This window comes from Canis lupus, chromosome 9 (genome assembly GCF_011100685.1).
Source record: "Canis lupus familiaris isolate Mischka breed German Shepherd chromosome 9, alternate assembly UU_Cfam_GSD_1.0, whole genome shotgun sequence".
Lineage (NCBI taxonomy): Eukaryota > Metazoa > Chordata > Mammalia > Carnivora > Canidae > Canis > Canis lupus.
Window position 1 is genome coordinate 61,039,770 of NC_049230.1, and position 25,399 is coordinate 61,065,168.

General features: G+C 48.0%; 1 long non-coding RNA gene across 1 annotated transcript; it reads right to left on the reverse strand.

Annotated features, from left to right (window-relative positions):
• Positions 1 to 982: 982 nt before the first annotated feature.
• Positions 983 to 20,678, reverse strand: LOC102156404. The gene is made up of 3 exons (XR_005364091.1): positions 20,251 to 20,678; positions 16,318 to 16,425; positions 983 to 1,618 (listed from the first exon to the last, which is right to left on the reverse strand). It is a non-coding gene; the product is annotated as an uncharacterized LOC102156404 (long non-coding RNA).
• Between the last annotated feature and the right edge of the window lie 4,721 nt (positions 20,679 to 25,399).

The window sequence follows — 25,399 nt, forward strand, 5'->3', positions numbered from 1 at the left end:
GCGTGGAGTTGGAAACACTGGGCCTGCTGCCTCCTCCAGACAGTCGCCTCCTGCCTCTTTCTGCCCCAGCCACCCTTCAGACCCCAGCTGAACCCCCCTGCACAGCTGCAGGACCCGTTTGTGGCCCAGCCTCAACCGGAGTGGTCAGGGTCCCTCATAGACATTCCCAGGGCGGGGGGGGGGGGGGGCAGGAGGCACTTCCCAGACATCCTCACCATTTAGATCCTTTACTTACTGACACCATGATATATGTTCCAGACTGCAAGGCGGAGAGATCAAGAATGAAAGAAAGGAACAGGGGCACCTGAGTGGCTCAGTGGTTGAGCATCTGCCTTCAGCTTGGGTCGTGATCCCAGGGTCCCTCCTCCAGATCCCTGAGGGAAGCCTGCTTCTCCCTCTGCCTGTGTCTCTGCCTTTCTCTCTGTGTCTCTCATGAATTCAAAAAGAAAAAAGTAAAGAAAGGAACAACATATCAAAAACAGAGGGACAATTTAAAGGTGCAACATATGTGTCATGGGAACACAAGAAGGAGGAGAAAGAGAGAAAGGAGCAGAAGAAATTGTAGAGGTGGGATCCCTGGATGGCGCAGCAGTTTGGCGCCTGCCTTTGGCCCAGGGCGCGATCCTGGAGACCCGGGATCGAATCCCACATCGGGCTCCCGGTGCATGGAGCCTGCTTCTCCCTCTGCCTGTGTCTCTGCCTCTCTCTCTCTCTCTCTGTGTGTGACTATCATAAAAAAAAAAAAAAATTAAAAAATAAAAAAAATTTTAAACAAAAAATAAAAAATAAATAAATAGATAAAATAAAAAAGAAATTGTAGAGGTAATAATGGCTGAGAATTTTCCAAAATTCATGACAATCTCTCGCTGCCTGCCCCTCCAAATGCAAAGGGCAGGAGTCTGTCAGCTTGTACATAACAATAGCCAAAAATGTTTAGGATGACACTGACTAAATGTTTAAAAACATTATATGCACACACCTACACAGACTTCCAGTTTCAATTCCAACACATAAAGAGCTCAGAAGTCATCCCTTCCATCCTCACAATAAGAAAAAGCAAAAACAAACTGCAAATCGCAGATCCATCAGAGATTTGGGGTCACAGGGGAAACCCTAAAACTGGAGAGACAGTTCTGCGGGCAGAGAATCACCCGCAGATTCGCCTCCTTGGGGACAGAAACCGCTGGAGAAGCCGGAGCCGTAACTGGCAGGAGCACTTGGGATAGTAACAGGTAGGTGGCTGGATGCTCCATGTAGACTAAGTAGAGTTAAAAACTCCAAGGGGCCCAGTCTTCAGGCCTCCATGTGTTTGTGGGTTTTATCTCCAGGACCCCACAGGGGCTCACATAGAAGACTGCGAAGACTGCAGAGAAATCCCCTCCTGCTTTCAGGGGCAGCAAAAGAAAAACCATTTTGAGAAATCCACCCAGATGGTTTCGGTAACAAAGGCTTGCCCCCGAGGAAAACTGCTTTAGCAGCATCTTATCTGATCTGGGCAAAGGGCATTAGACAGCTCCAGCCTCTTCCAGCCTTCCGGTCTCACAAGGGTAGGGGGTGTGGCAAGAAATGCCTCTGAAAGTCGCAGTCACTCCAGTCACTCTGTGGGGTCTCAGGCCTGCTAAAACAAAACAAGGCAAAACAAAGAAACAATTGAGATTTAATCATAAGATTATAGAAGGCTTCCCCTCCCAGAAATCTTACCAACATATCAACAGGTATAATAACAGTAGATTACAATGTAGGAAGCCTGCAAGGAGCCTGCTTCTCCCTCTGCCTGTCTCTGCCTCTCTGTGTGTCTCTCATGAATAAATACATAAAATCTTTAAAAAAAAAAATGAAGAAAGATTAAGATTAGGGAGGGCACCTGGCTAGCTCACGCTTGATCTTGGGGTTGTGGCTTCGAGACCCCCATTGGGCATAGAGATTACTTAAAAATAAGATCTTTAAACTTCTTAGGAAATACCAAAGACAACTAGAGAGAAAATAGCAAGGAACTAGAAAAAAACCAGAGCCTCTGGCACCTACAGCTACAACAAACACGAACAACAGTCCTACTCCGGAGCTGGGTTAACACAGAGCTCGCACTAAAAGCCTGATTGGGCACCTGGGTGGCTCAGCCCATTGAGCGTCTGCCTTCAGCTCTGATCATGATCCTGGCATCCTGGGATAGAGCCCTGCATCAGGCTCCCTGCTCAGAGGGGATTCTACTTCTCCCTCTGCCCTTCTCCCTGCTCGTGTACTCTCACTCTCTCTCTCTCTGTCTCTCAAATAAATAAAATTTTGAAAAAAATCTTAAAAAGACAATGGGGTACCTGGGTGGCTCAGTCAGTTAAGTGTCTGTCTTTGGCTCAGGTCATTATCCCTGGGTCCTGGGATCCGGTCTGCCTCAGGCTCCTGGCTCAGCAGGAAGTCTGCTTCTCCCTCTCCCTCCTCCCTTGTTCAGTTTCTCTCTCTCAAATAAATAAATAAGATCTTTAAAAAAAAAAATGGTAACAGAAGTTCTTCAGAAAGAAGGGAAATGATACAAGTGGGAAACTCAAATCTGCATGAAGAAAGAACATCAGAGAAGGTGTTTTGTCATCTTTTATGGAATCAGTCAGGTGTGACTACAAGAGGAGACACAGGAGAGGTCACTCCCAGGCCCTAGAGGTGGGAGGCACAGAGCATATGCATGCAGTGCCCCTTGGGAAGGGCACCAGGGTGGTCAGGAGGGCAGTGCTTAGCCTATGGCCTTCATTCGGGGGGTTCCATGGTGCAGAATGAACAGCTTATGATTGCCTAGTTTGAATAATTTGGGAGGAGGGAGGCTTCGGGCCGCAGGGGTGACCTCTAGCTGCCGGCCACCTGGCCCAGGGATGATTAAAGCAGAGGGATATTGTCTCCTGGGGCTTATGGATGAGGAGGAGCCGGGACTCTGAATTATAGTGTTGTAGGGTGACTTCACCACTCTGTGTTATTTGAAATTTGATTTAGATTCGTTGTGATTGTATATTGCAAACTCTAGGGTAACCACCAAAGCAGTTTTTTTTAAGCATAATCGATATGCTAAGAAAAGATTGATAATGGAAGCATATTAAATGCTCAATTAAAACCAGAGAAGTCAGATAAAGAAGGGAAGGGTTTGTTTGTTTGTTTGTTTGTTTGTTTTAAGACTTTATATAGGGACATCTGGGTAGCTCAGCATCTGCCTTCGGCTCAAGGCGAGATCCCAGGATCCGGGATCAAGTACCACATCGAGCTCCTTATGGAGAGCCTGATTCTCCCTTTTCTTGTGTCTCTGCTTTCTCTCTCTCTCTCTCTCTCTCTCTCTCTATCTCTATTTCTTTTTTTTTTTTTCTATCTCTATTTCTATCTCTCTCTGTCTCTCATGAATAAATAAGTAAAATCTTCCCCAAATAGTACTTTATTTATTTGAGAGGAGTGAGAGCCAGAGAGATCAAAGAGGGAGAGGGAGAAGCAGACTTGCCGCTGAATGGAGAGCCCAATGCAGGATTTGATCCCAGGACCCTGAGATCATGACCTCAGCGGAAGGCAGACACTTAACTAACCGAGCCACCCAGGTGCCCCTAAAAAGGAGATTTTAAGTTATATATTTGTGTGTATGTGTGTATTACATACAAAGAAATATAAAGAAAAAACTTAAAATTGCCCATCATCCTATCTCCAATAGATGTTGAAATTATATTTAAAAAATCAGATTAGAAAATGCAAACTGTACAGAAAGCAGTAGAATGAAAGCCAAGGCTCTCTCCCCAACAATATTTCTTCCACTCTTAGTTTCTTGTGATCCTTTCTTGAGGTGTGGAGAACTTGATGCACATAAGTAACTATCTCTTACCGGTGAGTTCTCTTCTTGTTTATGGTTTCTCAGGGCTGCAAAGAACATTCTTTGGGCAGCCCGGGTGGAGTGGCTCAGGGGTTTAGCGCTGCCTTCGGTCCAGGGCGTGATCCTGGAGACCCGGGATGGAGTCCCATGTCGGGCTCCCTGCATGGAGCCTGCTTCTCCCTCTGCCTGTGTCTCTGCCTCTCTCTCTCTCTCTCTGTGTCTCTCATGAGTGAATAAATAAAATCTTAAAAAAAAAAATCTTCTTTATCTTTGTTTTTGTTTTTGTTTTCTTCTTTATCTTTTTAAAAACTCATTCTTAAAAAAAAAAAAACTCATTCTTTCGAAATAAGTGTAAACTTACAGAGAAGTTGCCAAAAAAATAGTCCACTCCCTTTGGAGCTTCCCCTAATGTTGACATCTTGCACGATCGCAGTGCACGATCGCAGCCCAGTTACCAAAATTAGGAAATTAACCTCACACACATGCTAGCCGCCCACGGTTTCCCCATCAATGTTCTCTCTGTGGTGGGATCCAACCCTGGATTCCACGTGACATTTAGGCATGCCTCCTCAGCCCCCTCCACTCCCTGGCAATGCCTCAGTCTTTTTCTTGACCTCAACACCTTGGCAGAGTTTTAGCCAATGATTTAGTAGAATATATCTCCATGTGTGTTTATGGCTGTTTTGTCATGATCAAATTGTGTGTTTTGGGCAAGAATACCACGGGAGTGATATTGTGTCCTTTCTTGGTGACTCATAACAGAAGGTTCATGATCTGGGCAGCCCCGGGGCCCAGCGGTTTAGCGCCGCCTTCAGCCCAGGGCCTGATCCTGGAGACCCAAGATCGAGTCCCATGTGGGGCTCCCTGCATGGAGCCTGCTTCTCCCTCTGCCTGTGTCTCTGCCCCTCTCTCTGTATCTCTCATGAATAAATAAATAAAATCTTAAAAAAAAAAAAAAAAGAAGGTCCATGATCTGTATTCCTGGTGATATTAACTTTGTTTACTTGGCTCAGGAGGGATCTGCCATGCTTCTCCTCCATAAAATGACTACTTATCAATTGTGATCAATAAGTGTCTTGTGGGGAGATACTTTAATACGACACAAATATATATATTTATACACACACACACACACACACACCGCTGCCTCTGTTTCAATCCAACATCACACCAACCTTCCTCCTCATCTGTTTTCTGACCTTTCTCTCCAACATCGTGAAGCCCGGCCCTGCAGTGGATGGCCTTATGTGCTCAATTCTAGTCTGAGCGTAAAGCAGTTTCAGAATGGCCAACCCATACTGCTGTGAGGAATAGATTTACTAACTGGAATACAATCCTGGCGTACAGTTGTCTTTCACCTCCCAAATGTTTTGTCTTTATCCAGTCAAAATAACTTTTTTCCAAAGTTGCTGAAGTTGATTTTTTTTTCTCCCCGTGGCTTTCAGTCTGGTGATGTTATTCATTTGTCCTACTGTCATGTTCATCTGTTACTGTCTGTACATCTGGGGCTCCCCCTACATCCTGGTTGCTTCTATCTAGTCAGTTAATTTGGGGGTTTGTGAAATGTTACCATGGCTCTCAGAGGCAGAGCTACAGAAAAGTAGATGCAGAGAAATGCCACTCGTCCTTTTGCTCCCATCTTGTTTCTATTCCCCCTTCTTTCCACCCTACCCTCATCTACACCCTGCAGATAACCAATCCCATTAGCGCTGGTTTATCCTTACTGTGTTTCTTTTGCTGCTCAAATGAGTAGATGCATGTGTATTTTCTTTCTTTTTTTAAGATTTTATTTATTTATTCATGAGAGACACACACACACAGAGGCAGAGACATAGGCAGAGGGAGAAGCAGGCTTCTCGCAGGGAGCCTGATGTGGGACTCAATCCTGGATTCTGGGATCCCGCCCTGAGCCAAAGGCAGACACTCAACCACTGAGCCACCCAGGGGTCCCAGCAAACATTTCTTTTAGGGAAATTCCAAGCATGAGATTTCTGGTGTGCACTGCATTCATTTCTTAGATCATGCAAATTGCTTCCACCTAGCAGAGTAGGTGCTCAATAAATAGCTGAGGAATGAATGAATTATTGGCTTAAGACTCATTCAAGAGGTGATCTGGGGAAAATCTCTTCATCTCTCTGAACTTCAGCTGTCTTAACTTTATGAGCAAGGTATGGCTCTTCCAGCTCCGATGTTGGAGGACACACAGCCAAGGCAGCGTACCTCTCAGGATTCATCCCACCTCTTGCTGTCTACCACTCCATTCCCTCTCCACAAACAATAGTAAACCAACAGCAAAGAGAGTAATGACCAAGACTATTTACAAATTGCTTGCTGTGTGCATTACTTCATTTCATCCTCACAAAAACCACCTGCCCTGCAGTCTTTTATCATTCTTACTTTGTGGATGAAGAACTGAGTTTGGGAAGTTCAGTTGCTTGCCCAAGGCTGTGTGGTTCTTAATTGTGGAGCAAGATGAAAACTCAGATGTGTCTGACATCTGAGTCCACATGGTTATGCACTGAGCAGAACTTTCTCCTGCTCCCCTGGCTCGTTTCCGTGAACCTGGCCATTAATAGATTGTTGACCACCTCTCCTATGTCCAGCATTTCCCATCTCTGCTGAATATAAATAGCTGTTTTATGCTCAAATTAGTCAAAGCTTCTCTCCCTGAGGACTTCAGCACTGCTGTGTACTCTGTGACTTTCCACAGAGCATCTGCAGGATGCCAAGTTGCTCAAATTTATGCAAGCACAAAACTGTTTTTCCTTTCATCATCTGCTAACGTCCCATGTATTAGTTCTTTGGGCCATATCTTAATATTGCCCTTGAATTTTCAGGGACAATGTGACCCAGATGGTCTGTCTTTGTGGGGTTAATTACATGTTCCTAGGAGGTTTGCAGCCTGGAAACCATCCATGGGCCAAAACGGTGACTCTGGCAGTGGGGATGTCAGGCCCTGCAGAGCAGATAAAGGCATCAGGACCTTCCTGGCCCCCTGAATGCAAAAGGCAGGCAATGCTGCTTCTTTTGCTTCCTGTGGCTGATTCTGGTTCGAGAGGCAAGATTATACTCTTCCCCCTTTTATGTGGCGTGGGGGAATTTGCTCTGGTTTGCAGGCAATCAGAAAATGTCCCCCACTTGGCATTATGAGAACCATACCAAAAGCCCCAGATATAAGGAAGTTCTATAAGAACACCTCTTTTTGATGAGAAATGCTGCCCAGGGCTGCTACCTCCCACAATTCCAAGAGGCACTGTTCATAGAATACGTGAAATACTAAAAATGCTGCTTCCCTGGAGCCCTCACTAGCCCAGTCTCCTGAAATTGTGTCCATTCCTGAGCCAAAAATTAAGACTTTGTTCTGCTGAAAATAAGGCAGAGGGCGAATTTCAAGCAACATTCTGCCTCCAAATTCTTGAAATTCCACCATTTCCTGAAATGTCTTAATAAGAGCTATTACCCCCAAAAAATTATTTTTAAAAATGCAAAAGAAATGTCCCAATCAGATATTTTCAGGAAATTCCAGGTTAAGTAAACTGTAGGAACTTCCTCTGCTATAGGACTTGTCAGAGCCTTTATAAACTATTTTTTTAACATTTATTTATTTATTTATTTATTTATTTATTTATTTATTTATTTGAAACACAGAGAGGAGAGAGAGAGGCAGAGACACAGGCAGAGGGAGAAACAGGCTCCATGCAGGGAGCCCGACGTGGGACTCCATCCCGGGTCCCCAGGATCACTCCCTGGGCTGAAGGCGGCGCTAAACCACTGAGCCACCGGGCTGCCCAGTCAGAGCCTTTAATACACTGAAGATCCTGTAGACCAAAGGGGCAAAAATGAGCTGTGACTGTTTCTCAAACTTACTTTCATTATAGAATTTCCTTTTCCCCTTTTTTGGAAACTAAATAATTCAGAAAACACACTTTGAGAAACCCTGTCACGAAAGAGTGTGTTTCCCCTCCAAAAAGCCAGCTTTCCCCAACCACGTGTAGAAAACATCTTTGTCCCTGTCCTGTCCCTCTCAGCTTAAATCACGTTCCATCCCAGAGACTGTTGGGACCCTAGCATGGCCCAGCCCACCAGCCTGTGGGGGCTGGAATGAACTGAGGATTTGCTGAAGTCTCAGGATGTGTGGTTGCTGAGCCCTGGTGCGATGTTCTCTGCCACCCCTCGCCCCCTCACCATCCCCTGCAACCCCCACCACTTTTGCTCAGGCTTTAGCACTAAACAGAAGTGGGTTCTCCTTCTGAATCTGCTACTCCCCCACCATGTGAATCTGGGTGAGTGATAAGACGCCTTTTGGGGTTCACTGTGCCTACATCCTAAGGAAGCTACAAGACCTAGCCTAGATAAAGTATGTAATGAGGTTAACCTAGTGCCAGGCACATAGTAGGTCTTCAAGCTCTCTGGCTGAGTAATCCCAGCTATGCTACTTCCTAGACTTGTGAACTTGTGCAATATACCTCTTGACCCCTAACTTCAGTTTTCTAGTTACTAAAGGAAGAATAATCGTGCATGTTTCAGCGAGTCATTGGGAAATTGAAAAGATAATGCATGAAAATGCTCTTTGGAAGCTGCAGAGCCCTATGTAGTTACAGTAACCATGGTAACAACAATGCATTAGTGAAATGTAAAGCTGATGTACCAACCACAGGGAGCCCATTCTAAATCCCAGAGGAATTCTGTGTACTTGGCAGCAGTTCCCCCTGGATTGACAACCATTCATTTCACAGATATTTGGGGCTGCTAACTCTATGCCACGTTCCAAGCTGAGGCTGGAGAGACCTATCACAAACTGGGAAGGGGTATGACATTTTGCCCTATTTCCTAACTAATCTGGATGCTGGCAGAAATCATCGGACTCCTGAGTCAGAGACAAAGGGCTTTATTACTCACGGCACAATCATCTGCGTATTTGGACCAGTTCCTCTTTCCCGCAAGTCCCATGGGGGTAGAGTCGCCTAGCTTCAAAATAAACACATAGGGCACCCATTTAAAGTTGAATTTCAGACAATGAATACTTTTTGTGTGTAAGTCTCAAATATTACATGGGACATACTTTTATTTTAAAAAGTATTCATTGTTCATTTGAAATCCAAACTTAACTTGATGTCCTATAGTTTAATTTTTTAAAGACTATATTTATTTATTCATGAGAGACACAGAGAGAGAGGCAGAGACACAGGCAGAGAGAGAGAGACAGGCTCCCCCCGGGGATCCCAATGCAAGACTTGATCCCAGGACCCCGAGATCATGACCTGAGCCGAAGGCAGACACTCACCCAACTGAGCCACACAGGCATCCCTAGATGTTCTATATTTGTTTTTTGTTTTTTTTAAGATTTTATTTATTTATTCATGAGACACAGAGAGGGAGAGAGGCAGAGACACAGGCAGAGGGAGAAGCAAGCTCCATGCAGGGAGCCTGACGCAAGACTTGATCCCAGGTCTCCAGGATCAGGCCCTGGGCTGAAGGCGGCGCTAAACCGCTGAGCCACCCGGGCTGCCCCAATGTTCTTTTTTTTTTTAAAGATTTTATTTATTTACTCATGAGAGACAGAGAGAGATAGAGAGAGAGGCAGAGACACAGGCAGAGGGAGAAGCAGGCTCCATGCAGGGAGCCTGATGTGGGGGACTCGATCCCGGGTCTCCAGGATCATGTCTTGGGCTGAAGGCGGCTCTAAACTGCTGCGCCACCCAAGCTGCCCTGCCCCAATGTTCTATATTTGAATAGGAGACTCTACTCAAGAATGGCATCAAAATGTCCATCTGGTTGTAGTACAAGAGATGAACCCTGAGCTGAGAGAAACCAAAACTTTTATAATGGGCAGGAAGCATGCCTTCCTTTTGATCCAGAGAAAGGTCCTTATTCCAAGGCCATCCATTATACAAACATCCTTGGAAAAATAGTTTAGAACAAGGGGCAGTCAGGGGGTCTGCTTACAAGGCTTGAAAGCCCCATGGAGAACAATCCTGTTTACCAGGATATTACCAGTAATATCCTGGTAAACAGGTGTGGGGAAGAGGAGATGGCTATGATCTCTGTCCCCTGGAGTTAGAATCTAGACGTCACTGCTGATCAGTGGAGCTGAGTTCTATCCATGTCCCTCCCCTAACCTCCCTCTCGCCACCCAGCCATGACAGCGCACCTGCCTGGTGGGGGGAGAGGGGATTGTATGACCACCTAGGTGCAGTTCTGCCAAATAAGTTGGATGAGGATACATGCCCTCTCTCTTCCAGTTCATTCAGGAGGTGTTCGTCTGGTGCCTGCCATGGTGGGTCCAGACACCCAGAGGGGAGGCTACTGATCTAGTCCTTGCCCTCATGAAGCTTGCAGTCCAATGGTTTTGTAGAGGGGTCCCTGAGAAAAATGGCTGCTCCTTTCTCTAAGGAGAAGGCTCCAGTTGTGACGTCGCCACCAGATCTACCTGTTACTCCCCTATCTGCTCCATGTCTCTACACCCCTGCCTTCTCTCCAACTGTAGCAGCTTGGCAGTGCCTCCCCTCCACCTCTTTCCTCCTGCTCAGATTCCACTTGTCCTTGGAAAATTTCAGCTCAAACCCTGCCCCCTCCAAAGACTTTTCCCGGGACAGTGCTTCCTTTCTTCCTGCTCCCACTGTAGATTTCAGCCTCACTCTGAGCACCAACACCCACTGGCTTTATATCCCAAGTCTGGGACTAGACCCGTCGGAGCCTGCACACCGGGGTCAGGCTTTCTGTGCTTCAGGTCAGGCGTGGACACTTTAAAGCTGAGCAATCGGGGATCCCTGGGTGGCTCAGCGGTTTGGCGCCTGCCTTTGGCCCAGGATGCGATCCTGGAGTCCCGGGATCGAGTCCCACGTCAGGCTCCTGGCATGGAGCCTGCTTCTCCCTCCTCCTGTGTCTCTGCCTCTCTCTCTCTATGTCTATCATGAATAAATAAATAAATAAATAAATAAATAAATAAATAAATAAATAAATAATAAAATGAAGCTGAGCAATCTAGGAAAATTACTCTGACTCTCTGGGCTCTGGCTGTCTCATCTGTCAAGCAGGGTCTTAGAGAAGATTCAATAAGATAATTCAGGGGAAGGGCCTGGCACAGAGCAAATGCTCATTCTTTAAGTTACAGTGAGAATGATTATGACAGATCCCTTTCATATTCTCTTTCTGCTGATTCCCCACAATGGCCCTACTGGGCAAGTATCATAATCCCCAATTTACAGATAAGGAACTGAGACTCAGAGATGCGAAGTGATTTGGCCAAGCCCTGCTGGTATGCAAAAAAGCTGGGCCTCCAGCCCTGGCTGGCCTGACTCCAGAACCTGTGTTCTTCCAAAGACAGAAAACCTTATGGGGCATGGGAGCCAAGTGCCCTGGGAATGCTGGCTGTGCCTTCTGGAAGGCCAGGAACCATGAACTCCAAGAGGTGCCGATTTTCCATCCCCAGCTTCTGTGTACAGAACTCGAGTTGTCTCCCTCAACATCTTTTCATGCTGCTCCTCATCTCTATCGTGGAGAGAAATGGGCTTATCCAAAAGCAGAGTGGGCTTGGTGGACATTTGAGCCTTGGTCATCTTGGTGATGGCTATTCACACACACCCCTCCCTCCCAACTCGAGACATTTGCTTAAAAAGTCATTTGAGCCTTCATGGAACTTGGTTCATTTCCTTCCCCTGTGGCTCTGCTGCCGGCTCTGTGGTCTTGCTCCGGAGCCCAGAACACTTGTTTGGGCTGCCCTGAGCTCCTGCTTGCTCAGGGACAGTCAGGTCTCTAAGGTTCCTGAGATGCCAGGAGATGCTGAGAGATTCAGCGTGCGGCAGGACTGGGCCAGGGAAAGTGGGCTTGGCTTGAGCCAGTGGACCCAACTTGCCCTTGATCCCCCAGAAGTCACCAGGGACCAGTGGCCCCCTCTTCTGCTAAGTTTTGCTAAGAAATAGGGACTCTGCCACTTCCAGCAGCAAATCCGATTCCATCTCTGTTCTTCAAGTTCAGTTAAAACTAGCTGCACCCCCTCTTACCCCAAACTGACAGGAAGTCTGATCACCCTCTTGGATATGCAGCCAGGAGTCTTGCCTGTGCTGCCAGTGTGTGGTGGAGGTCACTGCTACGTGGTGCTGCTTGGGTGATGGTCCTCCGCATCTGTAGGCTGTGGCTGACTCACAGCAGGCCACCATGACCCTTCCAAAGAGAGGGTGCAGCTTCATCCCCCCGTGCCAAGCTCAGCCACCAGTGCGCCTCTAAGCCTTGGTATCCACACCACACAAGGCCTGAGCGACAGTGAAAGGACCCTCAGGAGCCTTCCTAGAGGCAGGGTGCTAGCCATGTCACCCTCTAGACACATGAAGGGCATGTTCTGTCCCTTTCTCTTTTGTGGGGCCAAGGGACTTTTCAGGGACGCCAGGATCTTAGAAATGCTCCAAACCTGTCTACTCTCCTTAGTGGGAGGGTGATCAGACCTCCCAGGGGTAAGAACATCTTTCATTCCTTCCTGAGCCAAACAATCTGTGCTCCCTGCATCAGGCATCGGCTCATATCTGCTCAGTGAAGGAGACTTTCCCCCTAGCATCGAGAAAACAAAACTCAGGTTAATAAGTTCTCTCTGTACTGACTCCTCATGCTAATGATACTATCCATAGCCCATAGCCCAAACCCCCAAAACAATCCCAAGAAGTGAACCCCAAGAATTATGGATCCATTTTAGGTATAGACACACTCGTTTAATGAACATTATCATAATCAGAATTGCTCTCACTTGTGGGATGCATACAAAACCTAAGATTAACTTAGGTAATCTACCTATCAGTTGGCTTTACCCATCCTGGAGATCCATAGTTGGAATGTGTCCAACACCATCCACCCTGACTCTCCATACCTATTTCAGAGTCCTGGAAAGTCTAAAGCCTTCTGCAAGTTTCTTGTTTTGTGTAGGTTAAATGTCTTTAACAATTAGACCCAGAATGTAATGACCTAACACAATAGAAGTTTATTTTTTCTTTGCTGATAAGATCTAGGAGGTTCCGTGCTGGTGCGGTGGATCTGCCATTGTCAACACAGGACTCCCAAGGCCCTCCCACAGGCAGGAAGGAGAGGCAGGGAGGGACTGGTGTGGGAGGTTTTCTGGGCCAGGCCTACAAGTGGCACTCATCACTTGCACACACATTCCACTGGCTCCAGCTCCATAGTTTGGCCACTCCCAACTTTGGGGGAGGCTAGGGGAACACAGGGAGCTGTCAGCCCAAGAAGTGGCAGATGGATCCCCATGTAGAGCCAGTGGTCTCTGACAAACCCAGCTTTCTCAAATTCTTAGCTCTGTCTTCCTTATGTGTGGTCTCTGTTTCTCATTGCCTTCACTCAGGAAACTTAGCACTCTTTGATTTACACACACACACACACACACACACACACTGTTTGTATAGGCACTTGTGGGACTGGCAGATGTTCCTGATGATTGGGGATGCAGAAGGGATGGGGTGGTGGTAGAATATCTGGGGAAGGGGAGCAGAGCTCTCCTTCAGTCCCCCAGCCTTGTGGGCTCTTCCACCTACCCTTTCCTTTCCCTTTCTTTTTAAAAAATTTTAGGGACATCTGGGTGGTTCAGTGGTTGAGCGTCTGCCTTTGGCTCAGGGCGTGATCCTGGAGTCCCTGGATCGAGTCCCACATCAGGTTTCCTGCATGGAGCCTGCTTCTCCCACTGCCTCTGTCTCTGCCTCTCTCTCTCTGTGTCTCTCGTGAATAAACAAAATATTTTTTTTAATTTATTTTTAAGTCTAGTATAATTTACATGTTATATTAGGTTATATTAGATTCAGGCGTACAATACAGAGCTTTAACACTTTCATACATCATGCCATGCTGATCACAGTAAGTACCCTCTTTAATCCCCGTCACCGATGTCACCCATCCACACACACACCCCACCGCCTCCCCTTTGTCAATCACCAATTTGGTATCTATAGTTAATTGTTTTTTGGTTTGTCTCCTTTTCCCTTTGTGTCGCTTGTTTTGTTTCTTAAATTCCACATCTGAGTGACATCATACGGTCTTTGTCTTTCCCTGACTTATTTCACTCAGCATCATACTCTTTAAATCCACCCATGCTGTTGCAAATGGCAAGATTTCATTATTTTTTATGGCTGAGTAGTATGCCATTATATATCTATATCTCCCTCATCTTCTTCATCCATTTGTCAGTTGATGGACACTTGGGCTGCTTCCATATCTTGGCTACTTACTGTAAATAGTGCTACAATAAACATAGGGGCATATGTGTCTTTTCGAATCAGTGTTTTTGTTTTCTTTGGGTAAATACCCAGTAGTAGAATGACTGGATCCTATGGTACTTCTGTTTTTAATTTTTGAAGAACCTCCATAGTGTTTTCTCCAGCTCCCACTCCATTTCTTCTTCTCCCTTTCAAGGCTTCCCTGCCCCAAATAGAGCCTTCCCATGTGTCATGCTGAAGAGGTGCCCACCTTACCACACCCAGCCTGGCAAGTCTCGCCAAGAAGCTAATCAAGTTGTTTTCCCTGAACAAAGATAGTTCCCAGCTGTTATAAGGTGCCAGCTGTTGGGACAACTTTCTTTGTTCATGTCCTTAATAACTCCAGGGGTAGGCATTGCTACTTCACTTTACACAGGAAAAAATACTAAAGAGAAGGAAAAACCTGCTTAATGGAACAGCTGGTAATTCATAGAGTCTTGGCTCTAGAACACTAAGCTGTGGCCTGGGTGTGGCTGGAGAAGGGCACTGCTGTTTCTCAGGTGGTCTGCATAGTTCTAGGCTGTGCATTTCTTATTTGACCTAGAAGCTCTTCCCGTGGTGCAGATAAAGAAAATGAGCATCAGAGATGGAGAAGCAACTTGCCTGAAGTTAGCAGTGTGCCAGGCCACTGTCCCCTGCCCGGGTAGTGTCTACACTTTGGGGGCAGAAGCCTGGAAGTCTGAGTCTTAGCTCCAGCTCTGCTCCTGATAACTCTCTGACCTGAGATAAATCCCTTCCTGGGACTGAACTAACAGAGTTGGATTGAGCAGTTCCTTCCACGCTGATGACTAGGAGGCTGAAATTCCATCTTCATTGAGCCTGCTGATGCTTCTTTAGCCCTATCTGGAAGGGCAGGAGGCTGGGAAGCACCTCCAACCCCTGCCCAGCTCCATGAATCTGTTTTGACTCCCTGTCCACAGACTCCCCCTTTTGCAGGAAAGGAGTTGTAGTTCCTGCTCCCCCTTACCCACATCTCCCCCAACCAAAGTCCCTGTGCAGACAGCAACCAGTGGAGCTACAATGGAACTGCAAAGCAATTCAAAATTGCTTTCCAAACAACCTGGAGGGCTGAGTTTCTGAAAGAGGAGGAATTGGATAACAAAGCTAATTCAAAAGCTCCCTCCTTATTCTGGTCTTGGGGGGTGGCTCAAATACAAGGCTTCAGAATGGCCCATCCCTGGGCTTCCAGTGCCTCTCCCACCTTTGAACAGCCAGAGTAGTCTCTCATAGGGTGACCAGCTCATCCTTGTTTGCCCACTTTTCAATGGAAAACCGAGGATTGCAGGAACCTGCCTTGGTTCCAGGCAAACTGAGACCATTGGTAACCCTGCACTCACTGCACTTTTAATATTTTCTACCTTAATAGTTGTTTGGTGATTAAGAATTTTGCCTCTAGGTCAGCCCCGGTGGCTTAGCAATTTACCGCTGTCTTTAGCCCAGGGTGTGATCCTGGAGGCCCAGGATCGAGTCCCAAGTCAGGTTCCCTGCATGGAGCCTGCTTCTCCCTCTGCCTGTGTCTCTGCCTCTCTGTCTCTTTCTCTGTGTCTCTCATAAATAAATAAAATTAAAAAAAAAAAAAAAAAGAATTTTGCCTCTGGAGTCAGTTGAATCCTGCCTCTGCGCCTTAAATGTCTGTGTGACACCGAGCAGGTGATCTCTCCTCCTGGTCTCTGCTGTGACTGAGATATGCTTAATATTATCTAGTCCCTTGGGTCACAGAGATGACCTAGATCCAGCCTCATGGGTGAGGGCAGCTCTCTGAAAGGGTTGTGTTAAGGTTCTAAAGGAGGTTGGTACTGACAGGCCAGGGGGCATAGGGAGGGCTGATTGAGGCTGCCCAGGGTTGTTGAGAGACACCTGTGGGATGAAGAGCCATTTGTTTGGAGCCTTGATAGGTGAGTAGGAGTTATTCAGGAGGAGAGTGGGGAAGAATATTCTACGTAAAGGAAACAGACTGGGGAAGTATGTGTCTGGTCAAATTTAGCTGAGCTGGAACTCAGCTGTTCCAGCTGAACGTCTTTTGGAATTTCCTCTGGGTTAGAGTTGGCCACAAGAGAAAATGTGCATGAGGTTTGGAAAGTGGAAGTGAACACAGTGTTTATGCTCAGGCCATTAGCAGAGGCACTTGCAGCTCATCCATATTGGCGTAGATGGACTGACTCTTCGTGTATAGGTGTGTGTGTGTGTGTGTGTGTGTGTGTGGTGAAGGGGGAGGGAGAGAGGGAAGGATGTGGCAGCAGCTTTTACCTGCTCCAGCTCCTGCTGGATCTTCTGGTCTCTTCATCTTTTGGGCTAATTTTGTCAACAAAGTCTCCAGCTTCTCCTGCAGGTCAATTCCATGTTGGAAACTAGAGCCTTGGATACAATGAGAGACCAGTAAGGGCTCTAGTTTGTTGTCCTGGGCTCCAGCTTGTCCTTACTCTCCCCAACTCTATAACCTGTCCTGCTGGCCTCAGACCTGGCACTGGATGCAGAGGCCACAGCTGTGTATGAACTGCTCATGTGGCTCTTATGCTCCTATGATTGCATGAAGTCCACTCCTTATAATACATTCCCATTCTCTATCACTCCTAGTGGTCTTGCTTCTCCAAATGAACTCCAGCTGATGCCCTGAGTCCTGTGTGAGTGGGGGTGTGTGATGGAAAATGAAGATAGAGAGGTGGGCTGGCCCCCCTCTGCCCAGACCTTAAAGCCATGAATGTCTGGCCAAGGGTTTACAATTTATCCTGCTATTAATGAGGAGCCATTGAAGAGTTTTGAGCAGGGAAGTGACATGGTCAGACCCCAGATGTTTTTTCCCTCTCCAACATTCTTGGTTCCTATGGTTGTGTATTTATTATGAGCCAAGCCCCTGCCTGGGTTCTGGGAGAGATAGCAGAGGGTCAAACATGGATCCCACCCTCCAGGGGCTCATAGGCACACATGAGTGAAGTGTCTCACATCAAGGAAGGACTCTGAGGCAGACAATGGTTAGAACCACAAAAAGAGAGCTGGCAAAACACTGCATTTCCTCAGCTGGAATATGACTTTCTAAAACATTTCTTCTGTACTTCCCCTACCCAGGGCTGAGTAAGTATATAGCCCTGACTTCTCGAATTGACTACTTTTCAATCTCTCTTTATCAGGAGGAGATGGAAAACTCTTAGGGGCTTATACTAAACAAGCAGAAGTTTCAAGCACTGTCTTTTCTCCTCCTGTCTTCACATGCTCAAAAGTGTGGGCGCATCTGGTGATTAGCAGGAGCTAGGACAGGGGGACCACCGTCTCTGTGTCCCAGGAGTCCCAGCTGGTCAGAGCTGAGATTCTGACACCTTTGTACATGTGCTCTGTTAGGTGACACTCTCCATCCTGCCTTGGGCTCTTTGTACCTACTGATTTACAAGAGGGCGAGGGAGCCTCCCTGGGAAGAGACCAGTGGCCACAATCAAGGCTCAGATGTAAACACGTGTGTGTGGAAGAGCAGGGGGCAGCAGGCAAGGCACTCAAGCCTTTCTTCCAGAAGGCAGGGGATTTAGTGCGGCATAGCTGACTCAGCCACAGGGTCAGAAAGGGGGATACAGGGATTAGTGGCTGTGGTTGGAACCTGCCCTCACCCTGGTAGTCCTCATGGGAACCACAGGAGCTGCCCCCCCACCCCGAATGCTAATACAGCCTTGCTGTGGGGTCTCTAGACTGTGTGCAGCCCAGAGAGGAGCGAGCCTTCTCTTCTGCAGTCACATGACAAGCAGTGGCAGTGCTCCAAGCGAGTGTGAGTGGTCATGCTACAGGCTGAACCTTGATGGCAGTGGAGCCTCAGAGAGGCAGAGAGATGACTGTGCCAGACGATGACTTCTGCTCAGTCAGCAGCAATGATGCCATCAGTATCTCTCACTTTCTAACTGTGAAAGCACTGACCATGGATGGCTGTGACAGGAAGTGGCAGCCAGGACTAACTCATGAGTAATTGTATCACACTCCTTGGGATTGGGACTGCTGCATAAGCAGGTCTCCAACTCAACAGCATTGAAGATTAACTGTTTAGCAGGACGTGATCCATTTCCAGAGTTGGCAAGGCCTGAGAACACTGGATTACACTAAAATAAGATTGGAGCTGGTGCCAGGCAGCAACTGGATGCATGGGGAACTGGGAATCCGGCCTTGTGTGAGGGAAGAGCATGGGATTTGGTAGAGCCTGGGGAGAGAGCGGGGGTGTGGGTGGTGGGCAATGCTGGAGGTAAGAGAAAACTAGTGCTGTCTTCTGCATGGTTGTCCTGGTGCAGAAAGTGCAGACAATCTACAGCGTCAGGGCAGCAGGAAAGAAGCAGGACCAATGGGAGAAAGCCATAGGGAGGCATGTTCTCCTTCAACCCGAGAAAGAATTTTCTAGAGCCAGCGGCCTTCAGGAGAGAGTGAGCACCTAGCTTCACAGGATTCTAGCAGAGGTGGGATGGCTGAAGGATCAGGATGCTGAGGACCATTGGACTCCAGGCTCTCAGTCTCATGAACCAATAAAATTACACTTTAAAAAAAATTCTGGGTACCAACATAAGTTTCACACCAAACAAGGGAGAACATACTTACAGCCTTCCCAAGAGAGAATTTATCAATCACATTCCAAGAACAAGAAATAAAAAACCCAGAAGAATAGACCACAATGTACATCTCCAATTTCTATTCCCACAACAGGCTATGATGAAGCAGTGACTAGGAAGAATCACATCTGGAAGCAACACTGTGGATGAACCTTAGGGACAAAATATCAAGGGAAAGAAATAAATCACAGAGGGCTATACCACCACACTGTGTGTATTAAAGGTTCAAAATCAAGCACAACCAAAAATATATTGCTTAGGGACAAGCAAAACTGTGGCAAAACTATTTTTGAAAAATGAGGGGATTGGAAATACAGCTTTAGGTGGTGGTTACAGCTGCGGGGAGGCCAGGGGCAGGCTGTGGGAGCACCCAGGTGCCTCTGATAGCATCAGACACTTCTGGGGTCTGGTGCAGGTGGCTGAAGTGCAGGTGTTTGCCTTATGACTTCATAACATGACGTATATTTTTGTCTGTATAAAATATGCAATACAAATTTAAAAACCACCAAAGGACATATACAGAATTATACCAAAAAATGCATTTATTTAAAAAAAATTGGGGGGCGGATTTCATGGTTATATCATTGTTTTCTATCCAGAATCCTTTCTTTTTGGGGACCTCCATTGACGATAAACACAGAAATGAAGCTCATATGGCCAATGTGTTCCAGAACTTCCACTTTTGTCTGTCCTTTGCACCATTCCCGTGTCACATGGGTGTTTGAATGCCATTCTGTCATTTACGCAAACACAGGAAGTTGAGGACCAGTAGCTGGGGGGTGGGGGCAGGCTTGGGGGAGGGGCCATCCGGGCTGGCTGGAAAAGCTGTGGAAAATGTGGAAAAATGTGGAGGCAATCTGGAATTTGGAAACCCTGGCAGTGGTAGGAGGGAAGCAGGCAGTGCGGCCCGTGGCCAGGGGAGGGCCGCTGTAAGAGGCCTTCTGGAAGATGGGAGGCCCCTGTGGTGCACCTATCAGACCAGAGTTACACTTTGGTCCTCCTCCAGCCGTGCCCTTTCTGCACAGTGAGGAGTCCTGGGTCTGGAGATTGCCTTGTTCTGTTCTTGGACCACACCCTGGAACCCGGGAGTTCCCTGCCTGGTGGTCCTGGGCCTGCCCCATGACAAGGGAGCCACACTGTCCTGTGGGGCCCCGGGGATGGTGGAGCATTCAGTTTCAGAGCAAGTGTGCCCTCCATGTGAGGGGCTATCTCTCACTCCCTTGCTTCTGACTCTGCAGGAAACCAATTGCCTTGTATGGCCTGCTCTGTGGAGAGGCCCATGAGGCAGAGGGACTCAGGAAGGCCTCAAGGAACAAGGGCGGGGGACGCTAAGACCCTTAGTCCACAGCTCCTGAGAAATGGAGTCCTGCCAACCTCTGCCTAAGTGACCTGGGAGATGGGTCCTCCCCCAGGGGAGGCTTCGGTGGAAAGCACCGGTTGCTGCCAACATTAGGAGACACCAGAGCCAGAGGCACCCCACCTAAGCCACGCCCAGCTTTCTGACCCCAGAAACTATGAGATAATTAGTGTTTGTTGTTTCAAGCCACTAAGCATTGGTATAATTCGTTAAGCGACAATAGATAAGGACTCAAGTGGCTTTCTCTCTTACCTCACCAGCCCTGGCAGTCCATGGTTCCTCTGTCTTCTGCTTTGCTTGCTCTCCAACCATCTCTCCCTCAATTTTCTAGGCTCTTCTGGGGCGGGGGCAGCATGTGTCCATCCCATGGGGACTCTCAGGGCTTCTCTTTGTGCCACCCTCTGACTCTGGGGCTTCTCCCTTGGACGGAGGGGAACAGCCCAGCCCAGAGCTGGGTCCTGGAGGATGCCAGTTCTCAAACTTCCGCAGGTTTGCCCTTTAACTCTGGGGGCCTTTTGAGTCCCCTCCTGTTCCTTCCCTCTGGGTGGCAGGATTGCCAGGAGGCGCTGCGCACTCTCTGCAAACCACAGAAGAGTGTCTACAGCTTCTCCTCCCTAGAAAGGCGCCTCTGGTTCCCTGGTCTCCTGGGCCAGCTGCTTTCACCGTTGCCATGGAAAGAAAGGATTGTCAAGGGAAGCTCAGAGAAGCAGTCAAATCGTGGGAGAGGGAGTGAGACGGTGGCCAGGCCCCAGGCTCCGCTTTTGGCTGGCACACAAGCTCATGTTCCTCATTTCCTTGTAAATGCTCCTCTGAGGCTGCCTCAGCCTTATTTTTCTGTCTTTCCTGTGCAGAAATTGTGGGGTCTCCCCCAGAGCAGATTTTCCCAAAGGACACTTGGAAAGAATGGAATGAAGCTATTGGGAGAACATGACCCTCACTGGAGAGTCAGACCTGGGTTCAGATCCCAAGTCTGCTTTTCTCTAGCCACCGCTATGTGGGGCAAGCCAATTAATCTGTCTGAGCCTCCTTTTCTCATCTGTAAAATGGGTCAAAGCATCTACACTTTAGAATATTTTTTAAAAATGTTTACTGTGGTTAGAAAATTATATATATTTCCCCCTTCCATCATCCCTGATTACCACTCTGCTCCTTCCCGTCTCTTTGAATGTGACTACTCAGAGTTCCTTATGCAAGTGGAATCAGACGGTATTTGTGCAATATGTCTAGCTTAGCTCATGAAACTGCTTCAGGGTGTTTAAAGAATAATTGGAAATATGCGTGTGACAGCTCCAGCTGGAGGTGAGCATGTACTGGGTGCCTAGACATGTTCATGGATGAGCAACTATCAGGACAGCACCATTTGTCTCCCGCGTTTCAAGGCAGAAGGAATAGGACAGAAGGGGAGGAGTCCACCTTCCATGTGGGGAATCTAAGCCCCGGGAAGGGAAGCAGCTTGCCCAGGTCATGTAAGGCCAGGATTCTAGATTGTCCTGTTTCAAGGCAGGCCGTGTGGTTTATGACAGAACCAGGAAGGTTCCCTTGTGCCTTCAGCGCTACTGCCAGTTGTTCTGCCATTGGGACTTCATTATTCTGGGTCTTAATGGTTTTTGATTCTCAGCTTGTTCACACATCTGTCTCTCCTCCTGCCCATCAGCTCCTCAAAACCTGGGCCCATCACTTCTTCATCACTATGTCTCTTGAACTTTCAGGGCAATGCTGTGATCCATACCTCCCGGCATTAACTGGTGTACACGGTGCCATAATAAAAAGTGAGTGTTCGTGGGAAGTGCCTGTGTCCATCAGGGCCCCTAGAGCGGCACCTCCCCCAAACCAGAGGCGTCTTTCCCCAGCCTGCCTCTGCCAGAGCTGGAGAGTCACATTCCTACAGCCGAGGCTGGGTTGGACTGGGGAGGCTGGCACGTCCTACTATGTGTGCCACCATTGCCAGGCCCCCCGGGATGTGTTTATTTCCTACTGAGACTGTGACAATCACCAAACACTTGGTGGTTTATAAAAACAAGTGTGTTAATTATCTCCTCGTTCTGAGCTCAGAGGTCTGATACAGTCTCCTTGGCCTAAAATCAAGGTGTCACCAGGGCTGTGTTCCTTTCTGGAGGCTCTAGGGGAGCATCTGTTTCCTGGCTTTTTCTGGTTCCAGAGGCTGCTTGAATTGCCCTCGTCCTCAAAGCCACTGGGGAGTGACAGTCCTGGCATCACACCATTCCAACCTCTGCTCCTTCCTGGATTCTTCTGCCTCCTACTTTTACTGTTAAAGACTCTTGTCTTGGGCTCACCCAGATAATCCAGAATTTCGCATTTTATTTTTCAGGTCAGCTGACCAACGACCTTAATTCCTCCCATGGCCTCAGCTCCCTTTGCCATTTAACATGACATACTCAGGTTTGGGGGGTTCATTTGTGGATGTGTTAGGTGGCCAGTATTCTGCTGCCTTGTTGCAACAGGCCCCCTTGCAGATGTGGGTGGAATCACTTTCTGTGGCTCAAGCATCTGCATTTTACACCTGGGCAGAGGGGAGGCAGGAAGTGGGGAGTATGAGAAACTCATGGCAGGTGGAGCTGAGGTTGGGGGAATCTCTGGTCGGCGCTCCATGGAGCCTTCCAAAGGGCCTTGTTCACCCATGGCCTCAGCAGCCCTGTCCCCTTCCTCCTGCTCAGAGAAACCAGAAACCTCAGAGAAGGGTCAGGGTGGGCAGCCTCATTAAGGGCCGGTGAATTAAAACCCAGGTCTGAAGTATAAGTGTGTGTTTGTATCAGGAAGGTGGGGAGGTAGACAAGGCACCCCGGAAGAGACCCCCGGGCTTCTCAGGTGGGTTCTCCTGACTCCTGGAAACTTTCTTTTCCCAGAGCCCTGTCCACCCTGGTCACCTGCAGGCTGTGGATGAGCCCCTGGTCATTGATGGAGCTTGTGGTGACAACAGATATTTCTAGGTGTGTCTCTCTGAGATCCTTAAATGCCTTCATCCTGAGTCATGGAGAGCATGCAGGGGGCTCTGCTGGAGCATGCAGAGGAATCCCAGTAGGAGAGCGATGTTGCAATCATTTGGAGAGGAGTCATTTCATTAGAAGAAGAGTTAGAAAGTGAGACTCTGAAGATCGGATGGGAAGGTGCCTGAAACCCTCAGCCTCCACTGCTCTCAGGAGAACAATGAGTGTGAGCCCCATGCTGCACCGCCCCCCCGGCCGTGTCCGACCAGGTCTCCCCTTGCCTGTTTCTGCCTCATCAGCTTGCACTTGACACCACATGCGTGCCCTTCTCTCCTACCCACCTCGGGCCTTTGCACCTGCTGTTCCCTCCTTGAACGCCTTTCCCTCTCTCAGCCCCTTGTTACCTTCGACTTGACTCATCCTTTAGAGGCCAGCTTCATGATCATGTCCTCAGGAAAGTCTTCCCGTTCCTACAGGAGCCAAGATGTCCCCCACGCAAGGCCCTCAAGGGCCTCCTGTGCTGTCTCTCACACCACTTTTCATGGTTGCAATTCCTATTTCTGTGGTTGTTTGTCCTTGGTTATATCTCCTAACAGTCTGTAAGCTCCCCAAGGGCAAGGGCTGCTGTGCCAGCTTTCGCTCACTGCTGCATCTTCAGTTTTTAGCTTCATGCCTGGTAGATTCTTAACAATATTTGCCCAGTGAACAAGAGAAGATGGACAATTGCACTGTCCAAAAGTAGAAGATGTTTCTTTGGAGGGAGTGAGTCCTCCATCAGAGAGGAGCATTCAAATGCAACTTGATATTTGCCTGGAAAGAATATCTGTGTGGGGAGGGGGGCGGAAATTAACCATAGGATGAGTGCTTCAGATGAGCTTTCATGATCCCTTTGATCCCAAGAAGCTAGAGGAATGGGAAAAATGGGATGAAACAGCCCAAGTTGTCAACTCAATTATAAAAATTTTGCTCTTTATTATTTCATTCTTTTCCTCCACTAACTTCCATCTTTTCATCTTAAAATGGGATGATAATAGCTAACTCATACCCCAGCTCCTGGAGTCATCATGTGTACAAAGTAAGATGAGTCTTCCTACAAGGTTTCTTAGAAGTAGGGCCTTGGAGGGGCTTCTTGTGAAACCAATTTGCTGGTCTTGGCTGGTGATCACCTTAATCTGATCCCACGGGAGCTTTAGAGTGCAAATCATATCGTAGAGTCAGTTCCTTCTTGAGACAAGAGGGAGAACTTTCTGTAGCCCATTGGAGGCCGTAGTCCTTGGGTGCTGGGCACCCTAGAGGAGCGACAGGACCTCCCAGACAAACGGTATCCATCTGGCTGAAGTCAAGAAGGGGGCAGCTGTGACCTGAAGAGTCAATGTTCACAGAAGCTAGAGATGGGTGCACCAGTGGCGGAGCGGGGCTGGGGGGGAGACAAGGAGATGTGGGCAGCACTGGGAGCATCGACTACTCCATGTTCAGCATCTCAGTGCAGACCTAACTGGAATCAGCGAAGTCACTCTTGGTATTAGGCACCCCATTTTGCCAGTGAGGATGTGGAGGCTCAGAGAGCTTCAGCTACTTGTCTGAAGCTTCCCACTTCACTCAAGGGTGGGACAAGGACTTGAACCCCGCTTGTCGCCTCCAGATCTCTTGCCCTGTTCATTCCTGCTGCCGGTACCGAGGCTTACCTGCCTGGGAAAGGTCCTAGCCCTGCCACCCAGCAGAGGAGGTGAGAGCATCATGGGAGAGGGACCAGTGGAGTGGGAGGAGCTCCCTCCTTGGGGCTAGAGCTTTGGTATTCTTCCAGATTCTCAGTGTTGAGGTGTGGAAACCAGCTTTAGCTGAGTTCTTGCAAATTAGTCCTTTCTGGTTCCCACAAAGGAAGCAAAAATAACTGAGTGGGGAGAGAGGCTGTCAGGGACCCTTTGGGCCCCCATAGATGTGAAAGGGAAACTAACCAGTGGTATCAACCACCAGTCTTTCCTGACTTGGGGAATGCACAAGAAGCCCAGAACTGCCAGGCTCACCTGCAGGTGTCCAGGCTCACACATATGCACACACGCACACACAGCACACACCAAAGAGGTGTGCTCATGAACCACCCTTGCAGACAAGCTCACAAATGCACACAAGCCCCCACTCCCTCATACTCAGCCATGTAGCCACACACACTGAACGAGCACTCACCCTTCAAATGTATTTACACACCTGTATGAAGACAGCACATGTTCAGACACCAACATGCATCCATGCCTCAGTCCTACCACAAGGCACAAACAGACATATTTAGATGAATATACAGGACTATACAAGTAGCCACACACATGCATAACTCTACAGACTCACTCAGGCACACACATACTCTCTCATATATATTCATTCAATTATCAAATATTGATCAAGCCCTAATATGTGCCAGGCATTCTCTAGGCATGCAGATACATGGACACAGACATACT